We start from the raw sequence: 16,433 nt of genomic DNA on the forward strand, positions 1-16,433 counted from the left end.
TTCGAGCTTGAAAAGTTCTTTATGTTCGGACACAAGACAAATGCGTTGTAGTTTATTCGACGGTACGGTTGTTTGCCCCGTTGTGTTTCAATGCACCCTTATACAAATCTTTTGAGGATTTACGATGGCAATGCGACCACGTGTACACGAAATAGTTGAAAGTGCGATGTTGCCATGCGCATTCCTTTGCAAAAACAACCTTTTGTAAAAAAAAATACTTGCTGGATTAGACACAAAGGAAAGGAGAGAAAACGAATGTAAAATTCAATTAAGAAAATTAGATGTGTATACAAATTTTGCTAGTTACGAAAATATTTTGCACAAAAAAATTATGTATACGTTATATTTTAAATGCAATATCTAAATATTTACGATTGCTACATTTTTTTAAGCTCAGTCGTCTTAGTTGTTATTAACATGTTTTCTAATATTTGGTCTTTGTTTCGTAATATACGAAAATGTACCTGCATATTCTTTTTAGATGTAAATTAAAGCTAATTACTTCGAATACAAAATGTTCTTGTGGTAAATACCCCAGAGATCGAATACTTAGCATTCGAGCAAACGATTTTGTTGTTTCGTTGTTGTCAATTCTACACGCATCGTTGCCGGGCCTATATTCTGTTGGTCCAGGACTTATTTGCAATAAATTTTATAATAAAAAATTACTTATTTTTAATATAATAATAATAATAATTTAATATACTTTACAGGATCTAAACTCTTATTGAAGTTTATTTCATGCTTTATAAGTTTTAACTTCCCGTAGGGTAAGTTATAGCAATCGCAAAAAAATCGAAAATGAAAATTTTTATATATCTTTACGTTTCAAAACCTTCTGAACATTTTCGCATACCTTAGAAAAAATGGATGTATGTGTGTGTGTGTGTATGTGTGCGTGTTCGGATACAAATTTTTGTCGACGATTTCGGGAACACGGATGAAGCGATTTGAATAATTCAAAAAACATTCGATTCGTATTGATAAGGAGACGTGCTGATTAGTTTTTGGCGTAGGCAGGTCTAGCCGTTCCGAAGATATGGGGCAAAAAGTACCAAAAACGTAACACAGTTTTTAAGAGAACGGAGCGTCCGATTTGAATAATTCAAAAAACATTTTACTTGTATTAACAAGATGAAGAACTGATCAAATTTTCATGAAGGCAGGTCTAGCGGTTTCGGAGATCTAGTGAAAAAAGTAAAAAAAAAAAGCTATTTGGCGGTCAAAAATTATCATTATACATATGCACATCAAATTATCAGATGCTTTATAGAGATTTTAACAATAAGTATAAATTTTGTTTACATTCCTATGGGTTCCGTACCAATGTCTATCCGTTATACGGCGACGCGGCGCTTACGCGCTTCGACATTTCGTCTCTGCGGCAGTACGATTGCTTTGAAAAAATGTTCTGAATTTCCAAAATATTTTAAAATAATTTTTTTTCCAAAAATTCTTTTTTTTTTTCAAAAAAATGTAATTTTTTGTCAAAAATTTATAGTTTCTCAAAAATCTAATTTTTTCAGAGTCATTTTTTTTTCAAAAATGTTAATCTTTTTTAAAAAAAAAATAATTTTTGGTACGGGAAGTTCCAGCAATTTGCCTTAAGGCACGATGTCATGCGCCCCACTAGTTTTATATTCGTTATAAAATTATATACTAAAATGCTTTAGTAAAAAAGTATTGATATATAATATGATTCTTAGCTCCCCATACCCTTCACATCTCTCTTCCTCTTCTAACCATAAAACCTGTGTCTGGTTTCTGATAAAACGTCCTTGATCGGTTTGCTCGTTTAGAAAAAGCGCTTGAGGAAATACTTTTCGAAATATTCAATTTAATATTTCGCCATCATATTGAACTATGAAGTCTAGCAATAAATCGTGGTTTAAAGGAATAAAATTAGATTGGACGACGTTTGTGTAATATTATATAAGTTGGTTATAGCAATGCCGAACTATATATTTGTATTAAAAATAAATAAACTAACCCTGTACCACTTAGCATTTGAATTATATACTTGTACGTATATTTTGCATACATATGTTTGCATTTATTCGTTGTTTGCTTGTGTTAATATATTCCTAGCTTTCCTAAGCGTTTCTTGGCCGCTAAGATTTTTTTTTATTTTTGCTCGATTCTTGTCGATGGCAAACACAAGGCAGGGAGAGGGACAAGTGAATGTTTCGCGTATGGTGTGCACAAACACACAAATATCGAACACGTGCTTCGGAAATCTATTGGTAGGTGCACTTTGGATAATTTAAAAACGGTTGTGCAAATTGATTTGGTTAGAGAATGGTTAAAAGTTCATTTTTGTGTAGTATAAATTTTCTCATGGTAAAAGGACATAGAAGTACAGTAATACCTTGATTAACGTGGTGGTTATATTCCATTAAATTAACGCTATCTTAACATTTGCCTATGTAGTAAATTTAATAACTGTTTATTAAAAAAATTAATAGATATAAAATTAAAATTAAAATGATATAAATGAATATACTTTTAAAAACAAACTAGCTGTAAGTGGAATTCTGTCTTAAGGCAATTAGGGCATCGTGCCTTAAGGCAAATTGCTGGAATTTCCCATACCGCAATTCAAAATTCGAATAATTCAAAATAATCAATAATAATAATCAATAAAAGTTGATTAATGATTTGAAACTTTTAATAGAATTTCGAACTATATTAAATCATTCTATCTTAAATAATTTATTTTGAAGTATTTTGGAAATTCTGAACTTTTTTCCAAAGCAATTGTACTCTTATAACTGCATAAAGACGAAATATCAAAGTGCGTAAGCGCCGCGTCGCCGTCTAATGCGTAAACATTGGTACGGAGCCCATAGGAATGTAAACAAAATTCATACTTATTGTTAAAATCTCTATAAAATATCTGATAATTTGATGTGCATATGTCTAATGTTCATTTTTGACCGCCAAATGGCTCATTTTTTTACTTTTTCCTCCATATCTCCAAAGTCGTTCGATCTGCCTTTCCAAAAATTTTAACAGTTCTTCATTTAGTCGATACAAATAAAATGTTTTTTGAATTATTGGACGCTCCGTTCTCGTAAAAACTGAGTTACCGTTTTTGGCACTTTTTGCCCCGTATCTTCGGAACGGCTAGACCTGCCTTCGCCAAATACTAATCGGAACATTTCCTTATCAATACGAATCGAAAATTTGTATCCGCACATACTTACATACACGCACACACACACATACACACATACATCCATTTTTTCTAAGGTATGCCAAAATGTTCAGAAGGTTTTGAAACGTAAAGATCTATAAAAATTTTCATTTTCGATTTTTTTTTGCGATTACTATAACTTGTCCTACGGGCAGTTAATAAGAATCCAACACAGTCAAATCTTTATTTCTGTTTTTTCACATTTTTACCTTTTTATTTTCATAAAAGCATCTTTGCGTACATAAGCCATCTATATCACCCCAACCTTTTGAACCTCTGTCAAAATTTAAAAAAAAAGTTCCATAATTTCAGTCATAGTGCTCAAAGAAGTATTTACATTACATTGAGAGTTTTATTTGCTTTTCTTTGAAATCATTACTATCAATATTTTTATTTTTCTTCTTGCTTACTTTATAATAGAAAGCCTATCCGTTTAATTTTTTGAACTACTTCTTCGACATCTTTAACATTTTCTCATATACTGAAATAAAAGCTCTGAACCGAAACAGTGCTAAATGAAGTAGCTTTAAGCAGAGTATTATTGTACATTTAACTGACAAATCCGCCACAACAATCTAATTCATTTTATTACTTTAAAACAGAATATTGTTGTTCATTATGCGTACATCTATCATTTTTCTGTTTCTTCTTTTATTCCAGAGCTTTTTCTGTTCCCCAAAGCTCTGCCGATTTAATCGTATTACATATAGCAATCATGTTTTCTCTAGTGTATACCGTTGGTTTCTTTGTACATATCAAATTATTGTGCCTTTAAAATTACATGCTACTGTTTACGGTCCATACATCTTTCTCATGTACATCATTATACGTTATTTATACACAAAATACACGCTAATGTTTTTTATATCGAATGAAGAACACCTTTTATACGTGATTTCGAGTTCGAATGTGTTTGTGAGTCACGTCCCATATTTCCGGTCAACAGAGACAACAGTCACATTAGAGTAATATGATGATCGTATTGTCCTCTTGTGAACGATAAACAAACAGCCATCAGCATATTATATTTGATAAACATTCTTGCGGTTCAAAACTCATTGTTCTAGCAATGCATGTATGTATGAATGTCAGTCAAATCGTTCTTTTGTATGTAAGATCAGGCAAAACGTAATTATCAGGCAAATTCATTTGAAACTTTGAAAAAAAAAGACATTTGAAACTTTCTTGATGAACAAATTTATGACGCTATCATCAGTCAATTTTAATTTCAAAAAGATGAAAGAGCATTGATACGATAAATTTGAGTCGAAATCTGACTTTCGAACAGTGCACATCGAAATAATATTCAGGTAAATATATAGTTAAATTTGAATAAAGTGAAGTGAATAGAAAACAAGAACATAACACAGCGCATGTAAACAAACCCGTTTTTATAGTGAGCGAGCCCCGTTCGGAACGGGGACAATTCGAAAAATGGTGCAACGTTATAATACAATTTGGGTGCAATTTGAAGAAAAAAAATTGCGACCCAATGCGAAAGAAATATATCTATGGATATTTAAGAGTTTAGAACATTTAGAAAACGAAATGATCGGTTATCAAACGACGCCGAAAGGCATATATATAAAATTCAATAAATTAGAGATTTGCCAGAATTTAATAGAAAACGGTATTGACAACAATAAGATCCCAATGGCAAATAACGAATATAATAATATAAAAATAAAATATGCAGATGACAAATTTACAAGAATTAGAGTATATAGAATTCCCTTTGAAACAAATAACGAGACAATTGGGTTGCATCTATCTAAATATGGTACTGTTAAAAACATTCAGAACGAATATGTGAGTAGCCCTAAAAGGAGTATAGATGATACGAATAAGAAATTTTTAACAGGAACAAGATTAGTGGACATGATTCTGGAAAAGCCCATTCCATCTTTTATTCACATTAATGGCGATAAAGCGTTAATTACATATTATAACCAGCCGAAAACATGTGCGTATTGTTTTGAAACAACGCACATAATCAGCCAATGTGAAAAAAGAAAAAACAGTGAAAATAAGAAAAAATTATACAGCGAAATAACAGGAAATAAAGATGGAGACGAAATATTATTACAAGACATAGAAATAGTACCAACAGTAAACCAAGAATCAGTACCAGTAGTTAAACCAGATAAAGCAACAAACATAAATCAAAATAAAATAATAGAACAAAACGATGACGAGCCGATGAATATGGACATTATTGCAGAAAATATAAACACTGAAAATGATCCGAACTCCGCAATAATACTAGCAAGTATTATAAATGCGAATATTGATTCAGAAAAAACCAACAGAACAGAATGTAAAAAACATAAAACAATGATGGAAACACTAATGGACCAACACGAAAAAATTAGAAAAATAGTAGATAAAGTACCAATACCATCATTAAAAAATTCTAATGAATGTAACAAGGACAATAATTAGCCTTAATATTTGTGCTTCATATTCTGTTACCAAAATTAACATAATCAGGAAAATATTAAGAGACTTTGATGTAGACGTGGCGTGTCTACAAGAAGTACCGTCGAATTTAAAAATTTCATGTTTTGGTTATGATGTATTGCATAATAATCAAAACATTGAAAGAGGTACGGCGATCATATACCGGAATACAATTGCTGTAGAAAATCCTGTATTATCAACTGATGGAAGAATAACATCAATCACTATTGACAAAAATAGAATTATTTGTATTTATGCTCCATCTGGAAGCAAAAATAGAAACATTCGAAATTCCTTCTTTGAAAATGATATACTGCCACATATAGTCGATAACAGTAGATTGATTTTAATAGGAGATTTCAATTGCGTGATAAATGCAAAAGACCAGCAAGGTAATTACACAAATTTCTGTAATGGTTTAAATAGATTAGTTCAACAACTGGATCTTAAAGATACATGGGAAAAGCAGTATGGAAATTTAGTGAATTTACCTTCGTAAGACATTCTACAAAATCTAGGATAGACAGAGCATATGTATCTAAAAATATTGCGGATACAATTAAGAATACAGAAATAATTCCGGTAAGTGTTAGTGATCACCATATGCTTAAAATAAAATATAAAACTGATTATAAATTACCAATTTATGGAAAAGGAATATGGAAATTGAATACAGAAACGTTGAAAAACTCGACAAATATTTTTCAAGAAATATACAATAAAAATAAAAATACATATAAATATAAAAATGACGTAATAAGTTGGTGGATTTATCAAATGAAGCCAACAATTAAAAGATTATTCAAATCGATGGCAATTGATGCAGCAAACATGAGAAGACAAACTATTAACAATATGCAAGAATTGTTAATAGATATGTCACAGAAAGAAAATAGCGGAGAAGATTTAACGGAACAAATTAGAGAATTAAAAACAAGGATCATATTAATGCAAAAAAAGTATTTAAATGGAACAATGATAAGGAGTAAAATTAAGACTATTGATGAATATGAAAATGCGTCGTTATTTAGTTACGCTAGAGATATCAAAAACAAAAACAGTTCGTATATAAAGGAGTTAAAAAATAATGAAGAAATATTTACAAAAACGAAAGACATTTGGAACATGTTGAAAATTATTTTGAAGAAAGCTTTAAAATCCAAGATTCTTCAGAAAAACACCAAATAATGTTATTACAAAATATTACAAAATTTCTAACAACAACTGATGCAGAAGACCTCAATAAAGAGATAACAATCGATGAATTATGTGAGGTAATACAGAGTATGAGTAACAACAGGACACCAGGACCCGATGGAATACCATATGAATTTTATAAGTATCATATAGAAATCATAAAAAATGATTTTTTAAATATATTGAATAAAATTTTTCAAGATGTTAGAAATCAACGGCTATTCGAAGGGATAATCACCTTAATACCAAAAGGCAAAGAACATACTATAAAAAACTATAGGCCGATAACTCTTTTGAATTGTGATATAAAAATACTAAATAAAATTCTTGCTAACAGAATAAAGTTTAAAATTAGTAAAATATTAGGTAGTGAGCAAACATGTGGTATACCGAATAAAAATATCTCATATAATTTAGAAGGAATAAGATCTTCCATAGAGTGTTGTGATATAACGCAAAATGAAAACATGGGAATTATGAATATCGATTTCCAAAAAGCTTTTGATACGGTATCACATACATTTCTTTTCCAAATAATGAATAAAATGAATTTTCCATCAAAAGTTATTAATTTTGTTAAAAATTATTATAGTTTGTCGAAGTCAAAAGTCTTAATAAATGGATACACAACAAAAAATTTTCGAATTGAACAATCTATAAGACAAGGATGCCCATTATCAATGTTACTATTTAGTATTGTTTTAGAACCGCTAATTAGGACTTTTCACAAAACATTAAATAGAACAAATCATATTTTTGCATATGCTGATGACGTGACTATAATTATGAGAAATATAAATGAACTGGAAATGATTAAACATATTTTAGAACACTATAAAAAAGCTTCAAATCTCACCATAAATGAATCCAAAACTAAAATTTTAGAAGTAGGAATTGGAGAAGCAGGCAAATAAATACAAACATAGAAATAACTGATAGAATTAAGGTTTTAGGATTAACATTTCGAAGGAATTTGGAAGATACAACCATGGAAAACTGGAATAAAGTAAAAAATAGTGTCAGAAATATATTATATAACGGAAAAAGTAGAAGCTTCAATCTGATTCAGAGAGTAAGATTTGTGAATATATATGCATTATCAAAATTGTGGTATGTTGCGCAAATCTTAACTGCTCCAAAGATTATAATTAAAGAAATTCAGAATATAGTGAATGAATTTATATGGCAAAACCATTTATATAAAATTCAAAGAAAACAAATGGAAAAAAAGTATGAAGAAGGTGGATTAAACCTCATTAATGTAGAGAACAAAGCAGATGCACTTATCACCAGGAACTTTATAAAAATCATAAATGGAGAAAATTGCGAAAACAAAAATTTAATATTGAATTATATATTAAAAATAAACAATCAAGATCACATATTTCAAATTCCCACAGTATACAGAGAAATTATAAAGTTGGTGATAAAATATAATGATATAAATATCACAACAAAACATATTTATTCTGAATTGAATAAAATTATAATTATAAATCCAATTGAAGGGAAATACCCAGATCTGAATTGGAATATAATCTGGAAAAATATATCTAATAAATATATTCCATCTTTATGGCGATCCAAAACATATCTTGTATTAAATGAAAAAATTGCAACAAAAGACCGCTTATTAAGACATAAGATAACAACTGATAACAAATGCAATTTTTGCCAAAAAAATGATTCAATTCAACATAAAATACAAGAATGTGGAATGGCTGCAACAATTTGGAAATGGACCACGGAAAAAATCAAAACAACTTGTGGTATAGACTTACAAAAAATGGACATTAAAAATATTTTTGAAATCAAACTAAAAAATAGTGAAAAGCAAAGAGCTTTACTGTGGTTTGTTTCTGCCACAGTATGGTATAATTTGGAGAAAAATAAATCACTATACGATTTTCTGAACGAAATTAGAAGAAAAAGGATGACTAGGAAGGAGTTTGGCAGTAATAAATATATATTTTGTTTTTAAATAAATTAAAATTTTGCTTTAAGCAATTCAGATTATGTTGATTATAGTTTTAAGATTACAATGTATTGAAATAATTGTATTATTGATTGATTAATAAATATACAAATAAAAAAAAAAAAAAAAAAAATGTACATCATTATACGTTATTTATACACAAAATACACGCTAATGTTTTTTATATCGAATGAAGAACACCTTTTATACGTGATTTCGAGTTCGAATGTGTTTGTGAGTCACGTCCCATATTTCCGGTCAACAGAGACAACAGTCACATTAGAGTAATATGATGATCGTATTGTCCTCTTGTGAACGATAAACAAACAGCCATCAGCATATTATATTTGATAAACATTCTTGCGGTTCAAAACTCATTGTTCTAGCAATGCATGTATGTATGAATGTCAGTCAAATCGTTCTTTTGTATGTAAGATCAGGCAAAACGTAATTTATCAGGCAAATTCATTTGAAACTTTGAAAAAAAAAGACATTTGAAACTTTCTTGATGAACAAATTTATGACGCTATCATCAGTCAATTTTAATTTCAAAAAGATGAAAGAGCATTGATACGATAAATTAGTTCTTGTATCTGTGTCTTAATACAAAGAATATTTAAATCAGTGGTTACCAAACTGTGGGGTGCAAGGACCAACTTTCAGAAGTTCTATTGCAATATGTAACATATTACCAATGTGTTGAACTGGATTTTTCTATAGCAACTGTCTTAAATCCAAATTATCGATCTTGCTCAGTGATTTAAAAAACAACTAACGGTTTGAGAAAATATTTGCTTGAAAACGAGCTCAACCGTCACAGATTGTTAGAAACATTAAGTACAAAAAGATTGGAAACCACTGATTTAACTGCTTTTTCATAAATCTGCCGATGAATAAAAGTAATATATTTTAATCATAATTGATATTAATAAGCTAAGGTTACTAGAACTCACTTTTTAGTGCGTTTTGGCTTTCAGGTCTTGCAATTTTGACCACATAAATGTATGCTCACTTGGATTTTTATATTCTACTAATAAGAATATTCTTACGAGTTTCGTAATCTAACCAACAATAATTACTTCAATTTCCCCTGCAATAAAAAATCAACCATCATTAGTATTCAACAAAATGCTAGTAATGTTTTACAAAGCGAAGTTCTTATTTATGCCCTATTATTTTTATGATCTCAAATCCCCTGCGGTATCCATCGCAAAGCAATATAATATCAAAAAAGCATTATAAGGGGGGTGTAACAACAATAAACCGCGAATTGTGTATATGCATATAGAAATCAACTCTCAAATAGTAGTATGACCGCAAACACGTTAGACATTATGCTGTAATATCACCTCTTACTCTATCCATAGTATTGCGATTATATAATGTTGCGCTAAAGTGCATTAAACTATTACAACACCACAAGACGCTATGTTGTAAAAACCTTGTCACACAATCTTGCAAAAAGACGATAATGGAGAGTTTGATTAAAAAATTGTTGCATTTATTAAGATTTGTCTCGTTGATTCAATTACAAGAGTGCTTCTGAATTTTGTGAATGTACCTTCGATAGCTCAGTTGGTAGAGCGGTGGACTGTAGTTTGATAAAGTCAGTAATCCATAGGTCACTGGTTCAAATCCGGTTCGAAGGATATTTTTTTGACAAATTTTGGAAAATCATAACGTATATTTGTTATAAGTATTTTAGATGCGATTTTAAAACATTTATTAGAAGTGGAAACACTCCTATAGATTACATTTTTCAATTAACAAAAATATTTCAACAATCGTTTATTTTATAGCTTTTTAGGAAAAATGCTCATTATCTAAACAAAGAATCTACATTTTAAAATAAGTTGAGTCATTAACGCTAAAGCGCTTCTGAGTTTAATGTTTTACGTGATTTTTGACCTAAATTCCAGTGGGCAATTTCCTTAAATTGTACCATAACCAACATTGAGGGAAAAAAGTCGAGATAAACTGCTGAAGTTCTGGCGCTTCATTATGAATACCTGTGCTTCCCTACTTACACTTTACACGACCCAAATAGGCGATTAAATCAGATTTTGATGCACGATATAATTTGAACCCTACCTTGAGGAATTCAATTTAGTAGGATGTTGAAACTATCAGTTATAATAGAGTTCAGTTAGTAATAGTAATATGGTTAATTTGGTTTTTAAAATGTTTAGTACGGAGAAAGTGCTCCAGTTTATTTAATGTTTATTCATACCTTCGATAGCTCAGTTGGTAGAGCGGTGGACTGTAGATGATAATAATAAGCAGAGATCCATAGGTCACTGGTTCAAATCCGGTTCGAAGGATTATTTTTGTATTTTTTAAGTTAATAGACGCATTTATTATAATTAAACCATGTTACGTATTAGTAAGAAAATTGAATGTATGACAATTTTTTACCCTTCAAAAATTTTTGATTGGATTTGTTCCATCTTAAGTGTTAAGATTTATTATCATCAATTTATTATCATCACCAATTATTATCAAGTACTGATTTTCTTTATTCACTTGTACAACTACGCGTTAAAATCTGCCGAGGACAAATATATATTGACGATAATAATATTGCAACAATCTGCCAGTCAAGAATTCTAATCTTACATGAATAGCGTTCTACTGATTGAAGGCTGCAATTCTAGTTGAATAAACAGCACAGATTTATGCAATGAATTGGTACTATAAACGACATTCAACCATCATATTTGTCAGAAATAATCTTATAAAACTTTTTTTTATGTTAACAATGATTATTATTAACCATAATGGCAATAATTTCAAATTGATATTAAACACGTGTAGCACGCCATCAAACCCCTCTAGCCTTAGTTGTAGATCGGGTTTTTTGAACGATACAAATTTTAATGTATGAGTGTATAGTCTATGTAAATAATGGCGTTTGTATTAGTTTTGAGTACGTGCGGGGGTTGCATTACACACACCCTCTGTCTAGCACGTTGAAAATATCAAGAGGGTATTCCCAGTGACTCACAATTGTTTCTGATTAATAAAGAAAATAGTTCAGTTTTTTTTTGTTCAATGGGAAATGAAACCTATTTTCATTAAAAGCAATATTTTTTTTATTTATTAAAATTTTTTGTAACTGTTAAGGTAGCAATATTTTAGTGTCCGAAATTTTATCATTTTCAGTTTTACTATTTAAAACTTGGTTGTTTGATGTAAATGTAATACAGTAAATATTTTGCACAATATTTTTTTACCCAGTGGACTATAAATAACCTGTCACAATTTTATTATTATTTAACATATCTGAGGGTACGCTTATGGCTTCGAAACCCTCTCGCAGCGACAGTTTTCTACCCCAGTTCAACGGCGCCCATTCATTCTCCCTCACAATTGACTGACTGTCTGATACCTACGTGTGTACGTAGTATTTACGCCCAATGACTCACGGCTTTTCCTTTTCATGCAATCTGATATAATGACAAAAATTCGAAAATAACTAGTTGCGATAAAAAAGGACGGATATAATTCAATTTTTAAAAGAAATTCTTTTCGTAATTAGTCGCAATTCGATAAGATAGTACAGGTTTACTGTCATAGGACATGAAAACCAAGTAGCTAGCGTTGGAGTCATGGAATTGTCACGTTGTTTCAGTATTTAGTAAAATATAATTGCTAAATTCACTTGTATATTAACACGTTAATCGCAATGCCAGTCACAATTGTCTAATGCTAAGAAGTTCTACATGAGCCATTTCAGGCATATATGTCTGACATACACGATTTGGTAAAAGGCCATGGTGATACAAACGATGCAAACGATACCTTTGCAGAACTTGGCCTGTCAAGGACAAACCCTGGGAGAGAATTTCTTGGCCTATGAAACAAAAAGTTTTTATATAGGAACCAGGTCAGTTATATATGCGAGACCTAAAAAAATAATGTTTTTGATACATTTTTAACTAAATTATCTAAGAAAATTTCCAAGGCCCATGTGATTTTTTTTCTATTATCATGGCGATTAACGTGTTAATATAATTGAGTAATAGAGCAATGGTTGCAACGTGTTGGCACGATTTCAAGAGTAGAAAAAAAATATTAGCCAATTTTCATTCCTTATTTTACATTGATGCCCAAGATACGTCTTAGCATTATTAGCGCAGTTAAACAGTGGCTTTTTCGTGGAGCCACTCGAGAGATTGTTCTGATACAGTTTTTGCTTCATGGCGTGGTGAAAGTAATTCAGAAGTGAATAATTCGTATTCGTACCTTCGATAGCTCAGTTGGTAGAGCGGTGGACTGTAGAATTAAATTAAAGCGGTAATCCATAGGTCACTGGTTCAAATCCGGTTCGAAGGATTATTTTTTATTTGCTAATTTGTATTTTAAATGAAAATAGGAAGTTTTACATTTGAATCGTTAGGATAAATCACCTACTCGGATATTTAGCTGACAAAGAACATCTAAACAACGTTAATTGTTTATATTTTATATTATTTTTCTTGTCTACTCTGCCGCACCTACTGCACTGCCAGGAGACTAGATCGATATTTCGGTTTACTTACCTTATTAGTGGGCAGCGCTACCTGGCGAGCCACTGTGTTACGCTTGCTTTTGCCCTTTTTATTAGAATTTTAGGTCTGTGTGTTCAAAATATGCATATGGCACTACGTGGATCTATATTGGCGAGTTTTCAAAAGAAGGGTCGTTTTGCGTTTCTCACTTGGTACGGCATTTGTACAACATGTGCGGGCACTACACTACACAATGCGCGCTTCGTCTGCAATCGCGCAAGCCTGGCGAGCACGCCTCGCAGCCATCCGGCCGGCTTTGCTTGCCGTGTAGTTCTGTGTTCTCTCAGTCGCTTGCCAGAAGCTGCAGTGCACGCTTGTTATTAATAGAATTATTAGATAATTTTAATATATTTTAGTAGTAATAGAATTTATATACTAGTGAAACTAGTTTGTTCTTTTATAACGGATTGTTTATATTTGTCGCAAACGCGAATAAAATGTGCATGTGGTAAATATATGTGATAACGCCCGTTACGATATTTAATTCCTAGTTAGTATATCTATGCAGACGTGAATACGAACGTAGCAGAGTGGATACAACCCCGATTGTATGTTTATAGGTTTCATTGAAACTAACGCAAAGTTAATAAATTGTTTATTGTTAATAATCGTGGGTGCCACTAATAGTGTTTTAGTACAAGTTGAAAACATTATCTAACAATATTTGGATCGTTCGATAGTAAGTATTCTTAAAATTCTAAATACATTTTTTTCCAATTTTTGTATCAAGATTAATTTTATCAGTATTTTCTAATACAGATACACTATTATATACATAATAGTGTTTTTTATGTTAATGTTATATATTAAATTCATATTTTTAGCAATATGCAATCCGTATGATTGGAATCACAAATTAATGTTTTCATAAATGTTTTTTTATGTTAATGTTATATATTAAATTCATATTTTTAGCAATATGCAATCAGTATAATTAGAATCACAAATTAATGTTTTCACAAATGCATGTTTTTTAAATAATTTTTATGTCGTACTTGTTCGTTGTGTAGTTCCAAATCGAGTAGACTTGAGAACCACTAATATTGACCATTAAGATCTAAGCGAATCGTATAGACAGCAATAAAAAACGGTTTGTGGCGTAGGATAAAGGCTTCGACATAAAATATAATAATAAGATTGAAATTCCTTTGAAAATACACCTATTTATATGTAAATATATGCGGGAGGAGAAGATTTTGCGAACACACGTACTGCGGTGGCCCACAAGTCATGCTTCTTGTTATATGTGTGCGTCTTGCATCTCGTTGGAAGCGCATTTATGGGATTTTTTTAGTTTATTCTTAACTTTTTATTTTATTTGTTAAAACCGTTGCTCCTCGACACGGTTTCTACCATTCAATCCCAACGTGCCGCGATTACCAAACTATCACGTTGTGCTCAGCATATCAATTTTAATACAAAATGGTTCTTTTTACTTGTAAACAATTAGACTCTTCGAATAACGTGTGTCATTTCACTAAGCTGCAGATTAGAGAGAAGAGCATAAATCGCAATTATATAAAAATTTGCAATGTTCTGAGAAGTATCCCCTCCTCAGTGTTCATTTAGGTGTAGACGACCGTAAAATCCTTTTATTACTTTGGCGAATCATTTGCAGTCTGCCTTTCTTTGGTTGTTTGGTGTCTGCGAGGATTTACACGTCCGTTATTTGGTACTTCACTACGCTTGAATTCACTTTCAATCTGACTGCATGACTCATCTCACATCAGACTCGAGCATTGTTTTTATATTTACATAATTTCGGTTAAATTTACGAATTGTGTTTTTAACATTGGCCTTATTGTTCTCTACCAATAAATTTCAGAAAGTTACAAAAATATTTATTTTTACTTTGATGATTATTATTCCATACTCTCGTTTTATAGATGCTAATCCAGTTATAAACTGTATAAATTTATCATGTCCTGTTACTATAAATTATTCGCCACGCCCTTATGCTTGTATCGGTATATATACAAATGAGGAAACATAATTTAAAATTATTCATAACTTATCAACTTGGCGATATTGTTAAACAATCTCGCATGATACATTCACAGAATTAATGCGTATAAATAATAATTCACAAAACAAGGCATGTTTGGTTTACTAGGCGTACTTGATAGTATGGAAGCGTGTTTGTACAGTTGGTCAAATGATTTACGCGGACCTCTCCCCTACGAGAATACAATGTATTACACAAAAGGACTAATGGCTTCCCTGATGTTCAAAGTTATTACGGTTTTTTCTTTTTTATGTTCTTACTATACAAATAAAGTATACATCAAGTTAGGATGGCATAGCATATCTTACGATACTTCTAATACGAATCTATTTTATTGGTAAAACAAATAACAAGATCAGAAGATTTTATTCCTTTAAATCTTTCCGCAATTGTCCTTATTACATATTTTACTTGTAACAGGAATTTCTTGTTAAAAATGTAAAATATTATATGCAGTTTCAACCATAACTATTTATAATGCTTTATCTTTATTGTCAATAAAACTCGAAACGGTTTTCTATATTTTTGCTTCTAGAAAGCATGTCCAATGTGAAGATTGTAAATGAAATATTGTGTGAATTTCTGTTAAAATAATTGTTCATGAAATATTATTATTGACAGAACTTTGTAGAAAGTATGCATGCAATAAATAACGACAAGCACCTTCGATAGCTCAGTTGGTAGAGCGGTGGACTGTAGATGATAATAATAAGCAGAAATCCATAGGTCACTGGTTCAAATCCGGTTCGAAGGATATTATTTTTATTTTAGGCTGAAAACGATCGCGAATAGTTACTTTTAATTTGTGATTAGGAAACACCTAATCAACATGATAACCTGAAACACAGTATATAATTTGAGTTTTGTGCTTTATCTTATTTTTAACTTCCCGTAAAAATCGAAAATGAAAATCTTTGATTATCTTTATGTTTCAAAGATTTCTGAACATTTTAGCATACCGTAGAAATGTGTGTGGGGATGGGTGAGTCTATGTATGTGCGATACCATTTTTTCCACGATTTTGAGAGAGCGGACCAACCGATTTGATTG

At 30.8% G+C, this 16,433-nt stretch overlaps 4 non-coding genes across 4 annotated transcripts; all 4 read left to right on the top strand.

Moving 5' to 3' along the window:
- The first annotated feature begins 10,388 nt into the window (after nucleotides 1-10,388).
- On the top strand, nucleotides 10,389-10,477 carry Trnay-gua. Its single transcript is given in 2 exon segments — nucleotides 10,389-10,425; nucleotides 10,442-10,477. It is a non-coding gene; the product is annotated as a tRNA-Tyr (tRNA).
- A 580-nt stretch (nucleotides 10,478-11,057) lies between these two features.
- Trnay-gua lies at nucleotides 11,058-11,149 on the top strand. The gene is given in 2 exon segments: nucleotides 11,058-11,094; nucleotides 11,114-11,149. It is a non-coding gene; the product is annotated as a tRNA-Tyr (tRNA).
- A 1,923-nt stretch (nucleotides 11,150-13,072) lies between these two features.
- Trnay-gua lies at nucleotides 13,073-13,163 on the top strand. Its single transcript is given in 2 exon segments — nucleotides 13,073-13,109; nucleotides 13,128-13,163. It is a non-coding gene; the product is annotated as a tRNA-Tyr (tRNA).
- Nucleotides 13,164-16,045: 2,882 nt separating this feature from the next.
- Nucleotides 16,046-16,137, top strand: Trnay-gua. Its single transcript is given in 2 exon segments — nucleotides 16,046-16,082; nucleotides 16,102-16,137. It is a non-coding gene; the product is annotated as a tRNA-Tyr (tRNA).
- The last annotated feature ends 296 nt before the right edge of the window (nucleotides 16,138-16,433 follow it).

The sequence above is a fragment of the Ctenocephalides felis genome, unplaced genomic scaffold (genome assembly GCF_003426905.1).
Source record: "Ctenocephalides felis isolate EL2017-DRISC unplaced genomic scaffold, ASM342690v1 CF-g0.4_SCAFFOLD_01170, whole genome shotgun sequence".
In the NCBI taxonomy this organism is placed as follows: Eukaryota; Metazoa; Arthropoda; class Insecta; order Siphonaptera; family Pulicidae; genus Ctenocephalides; species Ctenocephalides felis.